Below are 14778 nucleotides of genomic sequence, written 5' to 3' on the forward strand. Positions count from 1 at the left end.
CCATGTAACCAGCATCCAGATCAATAAACAGAACATTACCAGCACTCCTTAATGCTGCCCACGTGCCCTCTTCTAGTCACAACTCATCCTCAAGATAACCAATATTCTTTTTTTTTTAAAGATTTTATTTTTTCCTTTTTCTCCCCAAAGCCCCCCGGTACATAGTTGTATATTCTTCGTTGTGGGTCCTTCTAGTTGTGGCATGTGGGACGCTGCCTCAGCGTGGTTTGATGAGCAGTGCCGTGTCCACGCCCAGGATTCGAACCAACGAAACTCTGGGCCGCTTGTAGCGGAGTGCGCGAACTTAACCACTCGGCCACGGGGCCAGCCCCAACCAATATTCTTTTTTCTTTTTTTTTAGGAAGATTAGCCCTGAGCTAACTGCTGCCAATCCTCCTCTTTTTGCTGAGGAAGACTGGCCCTGAGCTAACGTCCCTGCCCATCTTCCCCTACTTTATACGTGGAACACCTACCACAGCATGGCATGCCAAGTGGTGCCATGTCCACACCTGGGATCCGAACTGGCGAACCCCGGGCCACCGAAGCAGAACGTGTGCACTTAATCACTGTGCCACTGCGCCGGCCCCTGCTTTTGAATTTCGTATAAAAGGAATCAAACAATATGTACTCATGTCTATGACTTGCTGAATATTGTGAAATTAATCTGTGTTGTCACATATGGTTCATTCTCATTGCTGTAGTATACCATTGTAGAAATACACCACAGTTTGTCCTTTTTACTGATGGTAGACATTTGGGGTTATTATAAGAATGCTTCTATGAACATTCTTGTGCATAGCTTTTGGGAAATATATGTACGCATTTCAGTTGGCTTCATACTGGATCTTGGGATTGCTTTATTTGATACTGCCAAACAGATTTCCAGTGTTGTACTAGTTTACATTCCTGGCAGCAATGTATGCGAGTTTCCCTTGTAGATTCACATTCTCGACAACGCTGTACATTGTTTTTCATTGTAGTCATCCTGGTGGGTGGGTAATGGTGTTACCTGGTAGTTTTAATTTACATTCCCTGATGGCTCATGAAGTTGAGCACCCTTCAAAGAGCTTATCAGCCATTTGGTTTGGATATCTTCTTTCATCAAGTGCCTATTCAAGGCTTTAAGGCAAACAATTTAAAGCCTACATTTACCCACCAGAATGATAAGAGCATTGTTCAGTATTCACTTTAATCCCAAATAAACACCTTCTATTTATGGGTTATGTTGAGGGATAGTCCTTATACTCGTGTTGTATTTACATGATGCCATTTGGTTAATATAACGAGTATTCTGAAAAGGAGAAGGCGGAAGTTGTGTTTGTTCTATGGAGAAGATGGCAGTCTTGGGGAGATAGTGACATGTTCAAAATAAGTAGCAGAACCCACACCCTCCATCAAGGGTTTTGCTGTGTCTTGGCCAAATGCTCATTTCCAAACCCATTTAATCTCCTCACCTTTTATAACAAATATTTTGTATCACCCCCCCTTTACTACAATGAAATTATAGATAATTTCAAAAGATAATCAATAAGTTGCCCCTATAGTATAAAGGAGAAATAAAAGAATAGTGATTTATAATAAATAATTACTATATTCACAAATAAAATAATCTAATAATAGTATTATTAGAAATAATATAATAAATGCTTGAGCACAATTATACTAGAACATGTAATGAAATAATAGATGCTTGCCCCTAAAAGCAGGCTTACTATAAGCAAATTCAAACAGCCATGAACAAAGACAAATCCCAGGGGTTGTACTGACAACTCTAACCCCACACGCTGCTGTCCCTGACATGACTTTCCAAGTTGGTGAACAACTTTAGGTAAAATTCTGAACAAAACAAAGTGTAGTCATCCCTTAACTTACACAGTAGTTGTATTCCTGAGAAAGTCATTGTATTTTTTTTTTTTAAGGAAGATTAGGCCTGAGCTAACATCTGCTGCCAATTCTTCTCTTTTTTTGCTGAGGAAGACTGGCCCTGAGCTAACATCCGTGTCCATCTTCCTCTACTTTATATGTGGGACACCTACCACAACATGGCTTGCCAAGCGGTGCCATGTCTACACCCGGGATCCGAACTGGTGAACCCCAGGCTGCCAAAGTGGAACATGCAAACTTAACCACTGCGCCACCGGGCCAGCCCCGTCACTGTATTTTTAAACTGTGTAAAACATACTCTGTGCTTACATACAAAAAGGAGTTAGGTTTTAGGCTCAGATAATTATGGACAGTTTGTCACCTACATGACTATCTGAGGACACATTCAAAAAGCAGACAGGATGCAGGACAATTCTTCATTTTGTAGGATTGTCACATTTATTGCAGGACAGAGTAGCAGGCCTGGCCCCTGCCCTCTAAATGGCAATAGCGTCCCCCAATCATTGTGACAACCCAAAACTCCTTGGGGCAGTCCTTCTCCTACTGAGAACACTATAGTACATGCTCTGTACAGCAAAGTCCTGCCTGAAATAGGGGATGCGACCAAAACGCTGGGCTTCAGACTGGGAAAGACCTGAGTTCAGCACTCAACCTAACTTGCTCTGTGAGACCCCAAGCAAGTCACTTAACGTGTCTGAGCCTCAGTGTCTCCAGCTGCGAGGCTGGCCTCCGCATCCCGTAGCAGCAGCGGCAGCAGCGGCAGTTACTATATCTCCTGCACCTGTGGCAGGCTGTATAGCGAGAGCCTCCCGCCTCCTGCTCAGCGGCTCAGCCCTCCAGTCTACCCAGCTCCTGCCCTCCTCATGTTGGCAGCACTTTGCAAGGTTGACTAGTTGCCCCTGCACATAGTGCTTTTGATCTTCCCAGTCCCTGTTGATAATCTGAAAGCAGTTGATGGCATGGAAGACGTCAGCATCAATTGTCAGAAGAGAAGTATCAACTACTCAGCTGTAAAACAGAACAAAATCATCCCATTTGCAATAACATGGATGGACCTTGAGGGAATTATGTTAAGTGAAATAAGCCAGATAGAGAAGGATAATCTGTGTATGACTCATATGAGGAATTTAAAAATGTGGACTAAGAACAGTTTAGTGGATACCAGGGGAAAGGTGGGGTGGTGGGGGGGCCCAAAGGGTGAAGTGGTGCACCTACAACACGAATGACAAACATTAATGTACAACTGAAATTTCACAAGATTGTAACCTATCATTAACTCAATAAAAAAAAATAAAAACAAAAAAACAAAAAAAAAAGAAGAGAAGTATCAAAATACATGTCTGTTGCCTCAGTAGAAAATACTCCTTAAAGCCTTAGCTATGGAAAAAATACGCTAATTGACACATTCCCAAGTCTGAATGAGTTACCGCAGCATGACCCAAACCTTGGAAAATATAGCACCCTCTCATTGGGATTCCAACTGCAGGCCTTGCTAACACATGCCTTGTTTAAATTGGTGATAATTGCTTGAAAAATAGAAATCAAATTAGTGAGTGATATCCTAGTGGATTCAAAAGTATTGATAGAGCTTAAATCAAAGGCAGAGGCGTGCAGAATATGAACATAACATGAATGTGCATGAACTACACTAAAATAAAGGTTTTTTTAAGTTAATAACCTGACCTTATGCAAATACAAAAGTAACATGCAAAGATTTTATTCAACTCATTAATTAATGAAGGAACCAATAAGATGTTAAAAGAAGTTCAAATGAGAACTTGACACACTGGATAATGTATTTTTACGGTTCTATGAACAGAAACTATTTGCATGCACCCTTTGATAGCTCAGCTGGTAGAGCGAAGGACTATATAGTCTGGTCTCTGTAGGAATCCTTAGGTCGCTGGTTCGATTCCGGCTCGAAGGAGTTGCACACGTTCCCCTTTGGAGCCCGCCGGGTGGCGCAGCAGTTAAGTTCGCACGTTCCTCTTCAGCAGCCCAGGTTTCGCCAGTTTGGATCCCGGGTGTGGACATGTCACCGCTTGGCAGGCCGTGTTGTGGTAGGCGTCCCACATATAAAAAGTAGAGGAAGATGGGCACTGATGTTAGCTCATGGCCAGTCTTCCTCAGCAGAAAAAGAGGAGGATTGGCAGCAGATGTTAACTCAGGGCTAATCTTCCTCAAAAAAAGGACAGGGGCCGCCCTGTGGCCAAGTGGTTAAGTTCGCATGCTCTGCTGTGGCGGCCCAGGGTTTCACTGGTTCGGATCCTGGGCCAGGACATGGCACTGCTCATCAAGCCATGCTGAGGTGATGTCCCACATGCCACAACTAGAAGGACCCACAACTAAAAATGTACAGCTATGTACCAGGGGGCTTTGGGGAGACAAAGGAAAAATAAAATCTTAAAAAAAAAAAAAAAAACCCACACAAGAGAAAAAGAAACCATTTGCATTACTATGGGCAAGAGGCATTTGTATTGCTATCAATTTTCTACAATTCAACTTCTACCCCTACAGGTTGTAAAACAAGCTGATATTCATTTCCTATCGCTGCTGTAACAAATTACCACAAATTTGGTGACTTAAAACAATACGCATTTATTATCTTACAGTTCATTTGGAGTGTCTTACAGTTGGAGGTTGGAATTCCAAAATGGGTTTCACTTTGGCTAAAATCGATGTGTCATCGGCAGGGTTGTGTTTCTTCTGGAGGCTCCAGGGGAGAATCATTTCTTTGCTTTTTCTACTTTCCAGTGCTCACTCTCATTCCTTGGCTCATGGTCCCCTTCCTCCATCTTCAAAGCCAGTCGTGGTTGGTGAAGTCTTTTTTACTCTGCATCACCCTGGGTTCTCTGATTTCATTGTTACATCTTCTCTGACTCTGACTCTCCTGTCTCCCTCTTTCACTTATAAGCACTCTTGTGATTATATTAGGCCCACCTGGATAATCCAGGATAATTGCCCCATCTCAAGATCCATCAACGCTGCAAACTCCTGTAAAATCAGATATCCCCCAGAGAGTCCGAGAGACTGCCCCCTGCAACCCACTGAAAGCACACCCAGTGATCTCCTTTGCCCTTTTCCCAGTCTCAGACAATTTTTCCTGATGATGCCAAGGCTCATAACAAGGGTGACTGTGCAAAACACAAGATCAGACAGCCCTGGGACCGCAGTCCCTGAGCAGGGAAGCAGCTGCCCCTTTAATCAGGCCATGGTCGCTGTCACTGCCCAACCAACTTGGCTTGTTTCCTTTGGCCTCTGCTGGCATTTGAATTTTCCAATCCTGGTTACTGATTGATCAAATTCTCTCTCCTCCGCCCTGAATGGGCACAGAGTAGAAACATTTAGTCCATAAACTGGGAAAAAGCTAGGAGACAAAGAGGGAAAACACGTATACAGATAGGGCACAGACAAAGCCAAACCTTAGCTACTTTATGATTTGGTGTCTGCCTGATAGTGTCCTGGGGCTGGGCAGGAAGTGGCGGCAATAGAGCGTAGGGGGGAGATGTCTCCCCACACTGCCCTCCTCCTCCCACCTATTTGGCTCTCATGGAATAAGGGGGAGCCAAGAGTTCCCCTGTCACAAGTCCAAGACAGCATCATGCTATTAACTAAATGGCCACAGTGAAACGGGAAGTAGCTGGCCACTTGATCAATCCAACAATTTTCAAACTACTGCTGCTCAAAGCCTTGTTTAACACCGAGTTTTTGCATTTCTTAGTTACTCATCTCATCTCTCCTAAGTAAACTCTCTTAAGTAAGTGGCAATTAACCACATATTGAGGAGGTGCCTGACAAAGGAGCAAAGGTCACTTCAGTCAAAGCCAAAGTAACTCATTCCGTCCCTGAGCAAACACTGACTGAGCCTCTGCTGAGCGCAAGGCACCTAGTCAGGCTCTGCTGGAAATACGGATAAGTCCTGCCTTCAAGGAGCTTCCAGGCCAGGGGGTAGAGAGGGAAGGGTGAAGTTACATGTTCAAAGCAAAGAGAGGGAAGAAGAGAATTCAGAGTGATGGGACAGCAGCAGAGAAAGCACAAAGATGTGGACACAGAGGATGTGTCCTTGGCTGGGAACTTTAGATAGAAGTTCAGTCTATTAGCTCAAGTTCAGGATGAATGGAACGACGCCATGGGAGATGAAACTGAAGAAGGGGAGGAGGACCAGATTAATACGTATGTGCCTTCAGTCTGGAGTTGAGTCTTTCATTCACTAGGTATACATTTAGCACTTTCTATGCACTCTGTACCAAGTCCAGCACTGCTAACACAAATAAAAATGAATAAAGAAATTGCCCTACCTTCAATAAGCCACAATCTAGGGAGAGGAAAGAGCTATGCAAATAAATACTTTCAACAGAGTGAGATATGTGCAAAACGAGGTGTGCTTACATGCTGAGCAAAGGACCCACGAACTCTGCAGGAATGGGGAAGGCAAGGAAGGCCGCTCAGAAGGCTTTGCAGAGGAGCCATATAATTAGTAACGTATTTCCTGAGTAACAAGTAGAAGGTAAGAAGAATTATGGAATCACAACTCATAGTCTACTCCATGGGTCTATGCTTATAGACACTCTAAAGGCACAAATCTCATCACATCCAGACTGATTGGGTCCTTTATTGTTTGGCTCCCATCGCATTAAGACAATCTAAGGCCAGATTTAAAGAGTGCACAAATTCACTTTTCTACTCCATTCACTTGCCTCCTGCATTACATGCCTTGGACTGGTTTGTCTCTGCCCTGCAGCTCTGCAATTTAGGCCAGGATTTGGTTTCTCCCAGCTTTTGACCTTGGGCTCACTGTCTGGCTGCAGCTCTTTTAAGTTCCTGATTCTACGAAAGGCCTTAGGGTCTTATCAACCACTTCTACCAGTTACTCAGTAACTAACTCGCAAACTCTGAGATTCCCAGTCAGGCGAGAAGGAAGAGTTTACAGGCACTCCGCATTCGCTCTGCTTGGCTAACTTGGCATTGTAAAGAAAGTTTATCTTTTCAGAGGTGAATTCCAGCTTTTAAAGCCAGGGGAGCCAACAGTTCTGAGCCTCTAAGCGCCACTGCCAACCTCCCCCATGGCTGGCCAAGTCCACAGCTTCCCAACTACACCAAAAACATTGCAGTTTCACGGCGTCCTGGTGCGGCTGCATAAGTTTTTGGCCCTCCAGACCTCATGTTTTTTGGGCAAGGAGAATCATAGAGTGATTTCTGTTTTCCTGCCCTACTGGGAAACTCTGAAATGATTTGTGCCCCTCATGTAGCCAGAAGGACCCTGCACAGCATCCACTCTGCTGGATTCCTCATGGGACTATATGGAATAAAGAAGACCCTGGCAGGCATTGGCCAAGGGCCGCTTCAGCTAAAGAAGGGGTTAGTGAGCCTCTCTTTCATGAACTCTGCTCCCTTGCTCTGGATTTGACTGTGTGCAAATTTCCAGGAAGCATTGAACATAATGATTCTATCAATCAGCTTGCATGCTGAAGGAGTTGGCCTTACAGAAATGGTAGCCCTGAGGATGTGACAGAAAGGTAGGCTGGCTAACTGCCTATACCTGCTCACCAGCCTGGCCAAGCCCAGAACCTGGCTGGGGGCTGTCCACAGAATGCAGGCCCATGGGGACGACTATAACTATATGTACATGACTATTTATGCTGTGGATGAGACTTGCTGCATGTTCCTCCCCAAATAACCTGCCAGTGCCAATCGTTTTTATTTTATTTTTTTTTTAATATTTATTTATTTATTTATGTTGAGGAAGGTTAGCCCTGAGCTAACTGCTGCCAATCCTCCTCTTTTTGCTGAGGAAGACTGGCCCTGAGCTAACATCCATGCCCATCTTCCTCTACCTTATATGTGGGGCGCCTACCACAGCATGGTGTGCCAAGCAATGCCATGTCTGCACCTGGAATCCAAACTGGCGAACCCCAGGCAGCCAAAGCGGAACATGCACACTTAACCGCTGTGCCACTGGGCTGGCCCTCCAAACGTTTTTATACATTCCTCTTTTCCTTCATGACTCACTACTTATCTGCAGAAATTTTTCCGTGGTTGGAGCCATAAAAGTATTGAGCCACCATATCAACCAGGGCCAGTCCACTGGGCCCAGATGCCAACACACCCAGACTTCTGCTCTTGGTGAATGTCAGAGCCAGACATGCTCTACTGGGGGTGAGAGGTGTAAAAGGGGTTAGTCCCACATGAGACCCCATGACAGTTGGCCATGGGACTTGTGAAACCTCTGACATTTTTATCACCACTTGTCATGATGATCCTGGCATTTACCTATTTCAAGATGCCAACGTAGTGCCCTGAGACCTCAGGTGGCAGTCACTCCTCAGCTACCTGCTGCTTGTCAGCACGACTCACAGGCCTCACGGTCAGGTGCACGCCCACCTCCCCACTCCTAGTCCCTCCCTACTTCCAGATCCCTCCTTTCATCTGACTCACTCCACCACTAGCCAAACGCAGGAACAGTAAATAACCGCGCATGGGACAGTGGCTGTGCGCATGGGACAGTGGCTGTCCGTGGCATCACCCTTCTGCTGACTGTTGCTCATATTCATATAAAATGTCCAGCACAAGGGAGAGCACTGAGCAGGCTCTTTATAAACGGTATCTATTTTCATTACCGTTATGCTATGTGACGATGCCCGAATATACAGTTTTTAAATTCTAGGACCATCTTTCTTCTAATCATCAGTGGAACATTCCTACTTTGTCTTGCCATGACTTCAAAGTCCACATGATTAAAACTGAACGTATTCCCTCCAAATCAGGTTTTTCCTTCCATCCTCTCTATTTCTGTTACCATACTCTCAGTATTTTAGATTAGAAACCTGACAGTCCTCCCTCCAAATCCTCCCTCACAATCATCTCTCTTATTTTATCAGTTACTTGATACTTTAGATTCTTTTCAAATGCTTCCCTAACCCAGCAGTTCTCAACCCTGGCTATACATTAGAATTACCAGGGCAACAATCTTAAAATACAAACCTGGGTCATGGCCGGGGCCACCCCCTCAGACAGTTGTGCAGATTATTCAGTGCACAAGGGTAAGCGGGTGGTTGATCCAGTTCGTGTTCTGCTTGCTGAGCTGTTGGCCCTGGCGTGGAGCTGCCTTTCATGGGATGAAGCGGAGCCTTTTGAACTCACACAAAGGCATTGCACGGACCAAGAAAGCCCTGCCATCCCTCTGAAATTCTGATTCAGCAGACCCAGGGATTTATATTTTAAATAGTTTCAGTGAAATATTAAAACTTTACTCTTATATAGCTCCATTCCCTTCTCTCTTTTTCATGCTGTTATTGTTAGACATATTACTTCTATGTATGTTATAAATGCAACAATACATTGTTATAGTTATGACTGTTAAAGAAGCTTAGAGGAAGAGAGCAGGTATATATTTGCAGAGTTTTTGTTTTTAAAGATTTTATTTTTCCTTTTTCTCCCAAAGCCCACCAGTACATAGTTGTATTTTTAGTTGTGGGTCCTTCTAGTTGTGGCATGTGGGGCGCTGCCTCAGCATGGCTTGATGAGCGGTGCCATGTCCATGCCCAGGATTCGAACAAGCAAATCCCCGGGCCTCCGCAGTGGAGTGTACAAATCCAACCATTCGGCCACAGGGCTGGCCCCATAGAGTTTTATATTAACCTTCTGATTTACACCTCCCATTTCTTTTCACTTCTTCCTATGGATTTGAGGTACCATCTGGTGTCATTTCCTCATTCCAATACAGGTTTGCTCCCACTTACCTTCTCTGTGCTGTTATTGTCAAATATATCACATTTTTACATGTTATAGACCCAACAATACAATTCTATACATATTATTTTATGCCACTACGTTTTTTTAAACAAGATATTACTCAATACCATAACATTCACCCTTTGATAACTATTGATGACTAGTGCATGTTGGCCATTTGTGTATCTTCTGTAAAGAAATGTCTATTCAGAGCCTTTGCCCATTTTTAAATTGGGTTATCATCTTCTTATTGTCGTGTTATAGTTCTTTAAACATTCTAGGTACAAGTCCTCTATCAGATATATGATTTGCAAGTATTTTCTCCCATTTGGTGGATTATCTTTTCAATTGATTCTTTTCTGATGGTGTCCTTTAAAGCACAAAAGGTTTTGTTGTTTTTTTTTAAGATTGGCACCTGAGCTAACATCTGTTGCCAATCATTTTTCTTTTTTTCTTCTTCTTCTCCCCAAAGCCCCCCAGTACATAGTTGTATATTCTAGTTGCAGGTCTCTCTGGTTGTGCCATGTGGGACGCCCCCTCAGCATGGCCTGATGAGTGGTGCCATGTCTGCGCCCAGGATCCAAACTGGCGAAATCCCTGGCCACTGAAGCAAAGCACGCGAACTTAACCACTCGGCCGTGGGGCTGGCCCCACCCAAAAGTTTTTAATTAAAAAAACTCTTACTTTTTCTTTTCTTTTTTTAAAAGAAAAGCTGTTATTTTTTCTTAAAAGAGTTTTATAGTTCTAGCTCTTGAATTTAGGTCTTTGATCCATTTTGTGTTAATTTTTGTATGTGATGTAAGGTTGAGGTTCAACTTCATTCTTTTTTTTTTTTCCTTGAGAAAGATTAGCCTTGAGCTAACATCTGTTGTCAATCTTCCTCTTTTTTTGGCCCTGAGCTAACATCTATGCCAATCTTCCTCCACTTTATATGTGGGTCGCTGCCATAGCATGGCTGGCAAATGATATAGGTCTGTGCCTGAGACGAACCCATGAACCTGGGCTGTCGATGCGGAGCATGCTGAACTTAACCACTATGCCATGGGGTGGCCGCACAAACTTCATTCGTTTGCATGTGGATATACTGTTGTCTCAGCACCATTTGTTGAAAAGACTATTCTTTCCCCATTGAATGGTCTTGGCACTTGTATTCATTTTCTAGGGCTGCTGTAACAAATTACCAGCACAAACTGAGTGGCTTAAAATAACAGAAATTTTTCTTTCACAGTTCAGGAGGCCAGAAGGCCAACATCATGGTATCAGCAGGGTTGATTCTTTCTGGAGGCTCTGAGGAAGAAACTGTCCCATGCTTCTCTCCTAGCTTCTGGCAGCTGCTGGCAACCTTTGGCATTCCTTGGTTTGTAGATGCATCACTCCAGTCTCTGCCTCCATTGTCACATTGCATTCTCCCTGTGTATCTCTGTTTCTGTGTATCTTTTCCTCTTCTTATCAGGACACTAGCTGTTGGATTTAGGACCCATCCTAATTCAGTATGACCTCATTTTAACTTTAATTACATCTTCAAAGGACTTATTTCCAAATAAGGCCATACTCTGAGAGTCTGGGTGGACATGAATTTTGGGGGTGTCATAAATCCAGTACAGTCTACCCTCTGGTCCCCAAAATTCATATCCATCCCATGTGCAAAATATAATTCACCCCATCCCAAGATGCCCAAAAGCCTTAACCCATTCCAGCATCAATTCTAATTCCCATATTTCATCTAAATATCAACTCAAAAAGTCCCCAAACTTACCATCTAAATTATCTAAGCAAATATGGGTGAGACTCTGGGTATGGTCCATCCTGGGGCAAGGTTCCTCTCAGTCCACAAACCTGTTAAGCATAGAAAATAAGTTATCTGCTTCCAAAAGACAATGGTGGGGCAGGCATAGGATAGACATTTCCATTCTGAAGGGAAGAAAAATGGGAGGCTGTAAGGGTTACAGATCTAAAGCAAGTCTGCAACCTAGCAGGGCAGATCCCATTAGGTTTCAAAACCTAATCCTCTGTGGCTTGATGCTCTGCCCTCTGGGTCCCCTAGGATGACCTCGCCCTCTCTGGCTTCTGCCTCCATAGCTCTCCCTTTAGAGTCTTTCCTCCTCCATTTCTTCCCATCTCTGTCCCTTTCAGTCAAAGCTGGCAGTGTTTCTCCTGGTAGAAAATTCTCAACAACGTTGTTGGTCTTCTGTGATGTCAAGGAGATCCACACCTTTAGACACACCAGTTCTCCAGAGTCTTCCTGGAAAACCCATCTGTATTCCTGGCTTCTAGTGAGATGGTTGATGGGATCCATAAGTCACATGCCTAATCTCTTTAACAAATGGTTCTCCAGAGACCATTAGTGTTCTCTCCAGAGCACATATTCTCATCTTCTGCAATACAGACAGGCTGAGAGTTTTCCAAATCATTAAGCTCTGGTTTCTTTTTGTTTAACAGTTCCTTTTTTCAATTGATCTCTTTCCTCTTTCATTTTACTATATGCAACAAGGAGAAACCAGGTCAGGCCTTGGATGTCTAGATTAGCGCTTTTCATCAAATTTGGGAAGTTTTCAACATTTGTTTCTCTGAATATTTTTTTCTATCTCTTTCTCTCTCTTTCTGGTACTACCATTACGCTTATGTTGGTGCACTTAATGGTGTCACACATTTCTCTGAGCCTCTGTTCATTTTTATTCATTCTTTTTTCTCTTTGTTCTTATGATTGCATAATCTCTATTGTTCTGTCTTCAAGTTCACTGATTCTTACTCTGAGGGATGAAATCTACTGGTGAGCCCCTCTAGTGAATTTTTCATTTTGGTTATTATACTTTTTGACTCCAGAATTTCCATTTGACTCTTACAGTTTCTATCTCTTTACGATATTCTTTATTTGATGAGACACTGTCATCATAAATCCCTTAAATCTTTGGGCCTGGTTTCCTTTAATTCTTATGCTTTGGAGTCTTTGCTAAGTGCACCATCTGGGCCCCTCAACGTAGGTTCTAGTGCCTGTTTTTTTTCCTGTGTATGGGTCACACTTTCCTCTTTCTTTTCATATCTCATAATTTTTTATTGAAAAGTAGACATTTTAGATAATAGAGTGTAGCAACTATGGATGCTGATTTACCACCTAGGGGGTTGTGGCTATCGTTGTTTGTTTCATCATTTGTTTATTTGCTTAATGACTTGACTGAACAAATTTTGCAAAGTCTCTCTCCCCTGTGGCGTGCAGCCTTTAATGTCCCTGCCCAGATATTTTCCTCTTGTTTTTATCTTTTAGCCTGGCTACCTAAGGGCTGCCCTGGGTTGGCATGAGCTGTTTATTGGTCAAAGGTTGTATTTAAGGCCCCTTAGCCAGTTACATTTTTACCCTTTATCGTTGGATGTGTGTTTGGCTTGGAGGCTGCCGTCACAGTTCAGGGAGTTTACTTTTTTGCCCCAGGTTTGTCCAGGGCCTCGTAGATTGGAAATTCTTCTCTGGTCACTCCTGATAGGGTGCAGCCCTGAGCATGCCCACAGTCGTCCGGAGTACCGGGGATGGGTGTGATTTTACTTTTAAGCCTGGTTTCCTAGAAGTTGCCCCTGGTCAGAGTAGCTTATTGTTCAGTCACTGTTGGTCAGAGGTGGGGTTTAAGCCCCTTGAGTCCTGAGGGGCCCTGTGTTAATGGACCTGCATGTGGCTTGGGGAGTGTTTTCAAGTCTGACACATGCCCTGCTCTGATTGCCCCTGAGTGGGTGCAGCCAGGCACGTGTGCACAGCCTTCCAGATCTCTAGAGTTAAGTGTGCTTCCACATCGGCTTTCTCTTTCCCTGGTTCTCTATTAACTTTATAGCTGCTCTGCCATTTTGCTTGTATCATGGAGCTACCAGCCTCTTAGGTGCTCTATATCCAGATCTCTGTTGTTTCCCACAAGATTTTTAGGCAGAGTTCTCCAGGCTCTGTTCCAATAAAGTCAGTGTCTCAAGCAGAGCTCTACAACTCTTTGTCCTTATGGGTTGCCTTTCCTCCTGGGCAGAGGCCCTGTGCCACCGCATCAGAGCTGGGGGTGGGGCCCCACTTTTTGTGGAGTGACTCCATGCTCTGTGGGTAGGCAGGGGGCAGGAGATGGAGGCCACTGATCTTCTTGGTTTGTTCGTTCTCATGTAGAACCCCATTCTTCAAACTGGCTTGGGGGAGAGGTAGAGTGATGGAGCCTCAGTATTCTCAGCCCGCCATTCTTACAATAGAATTTCTGCAACAGAGGACTAGGGCAGTGAGAAGACCCAACAGTCTGCCTCTCCCAGGCGCAACTGTAGCTACAGACTGGGAGCTGGGAGGAATCTTCTTGTTGAGAATAGAGCTCTCAGCTAAAGCTTCCATAACAAGGAGCTGGGGGAGAAGGGCTAAGGGAATAACGAGTCATGGCTCAAATGCCACAGACTCTCTGCTTTCTTCCTGAGATTTAGGTTTTCTTGTATAATGCTTCTCCATTTGCTCTTTGCCCTTAGAACAATTTCCAGGGTTTTAAATGATTGCGTTGTGTTTTTATTTTTATTTATTTTTATTTTTTTGAGGAAGATTAGCTCTCAGCTAACATCCGCTGCCAATCCTCCTCTTGTCTTTTTTTGCTGAGGAAGATTGGCCCTGAGTTAACATCCACACCTATCTTCCTCTATTTTATATGTGAGACGCCTGCCCCAGCATGGTTTGATAAGCGGTACATAGGTCCACGCCTGGGATCCAAACCCATGAACTCTGGGCCACCGAAGCAGAGCACACGAACTTAACCGCTGCGCCACCAGGCTGGCCCCTTGTGTTGTGTTTTGTTTTATACTTTTTTTTTTTTTAAAGATTTTATTTTTTTTCCTTTTTCTCCCCAAAGCCCCCCTGGTGCATAGTTGTATATTCTTAGCTGTGGGTCCTTCTAGTTGTGGCATGTGGGACGCCGCCTCAGCGTGGTGTGATGAGCAGTGCCATGTCCGCGCCCAGGATTCGAACCAATGAAACACTGGGCCGCCTGCAGCGGAGCGCACGAACCTAACCACTCGGCCACGGGGCCAGCCCCTTGTTTTATACTTTTTATCAGTTAAGTTGTTTCGCTGGGGAGAGGGTCCACCTCACTCCTTACTCTGCCATTCTGGAAGTCTCACCCTCTAAGTACTGTATTTAGAACAGTGCCCATCATGATAAGGGCTCAACAA

General features: G+C 44.1%; 1 non-coding gene across 1 annotated transcript; it reads left to right on the forward strand.

The window, feature by feature from the left end:
* Positions 1-3720: 3720 nt before the first annotated feature.
* On the forward strand, positions 3721-3811 carry TRNAY-AUA (transfer RNA tyrosine (anticodon AUA)). The gene is given in 2 exon segments: positions 3721-3757; positions 3776-3811. It is a non-coding gene; the product is annotated as a tRNA-Tyr (tRNA).
* Positions 3812-14778: the final 10967 nt, after the last annotated feature.

This window comes from Equus asinus, chromosome 1, assembly GCF_041296235.1.
Source record: "Equus asinus isolate D_3611 breed Donkey chromosome 1, EquAss-T2T_v2, whole genome shotgun sequence".
Lineage (NCBI taxonomy): Eukaryota > Metazoa > Chordata > Mammalia > Perissodactyla > Equidae > Equus > Equus asinus.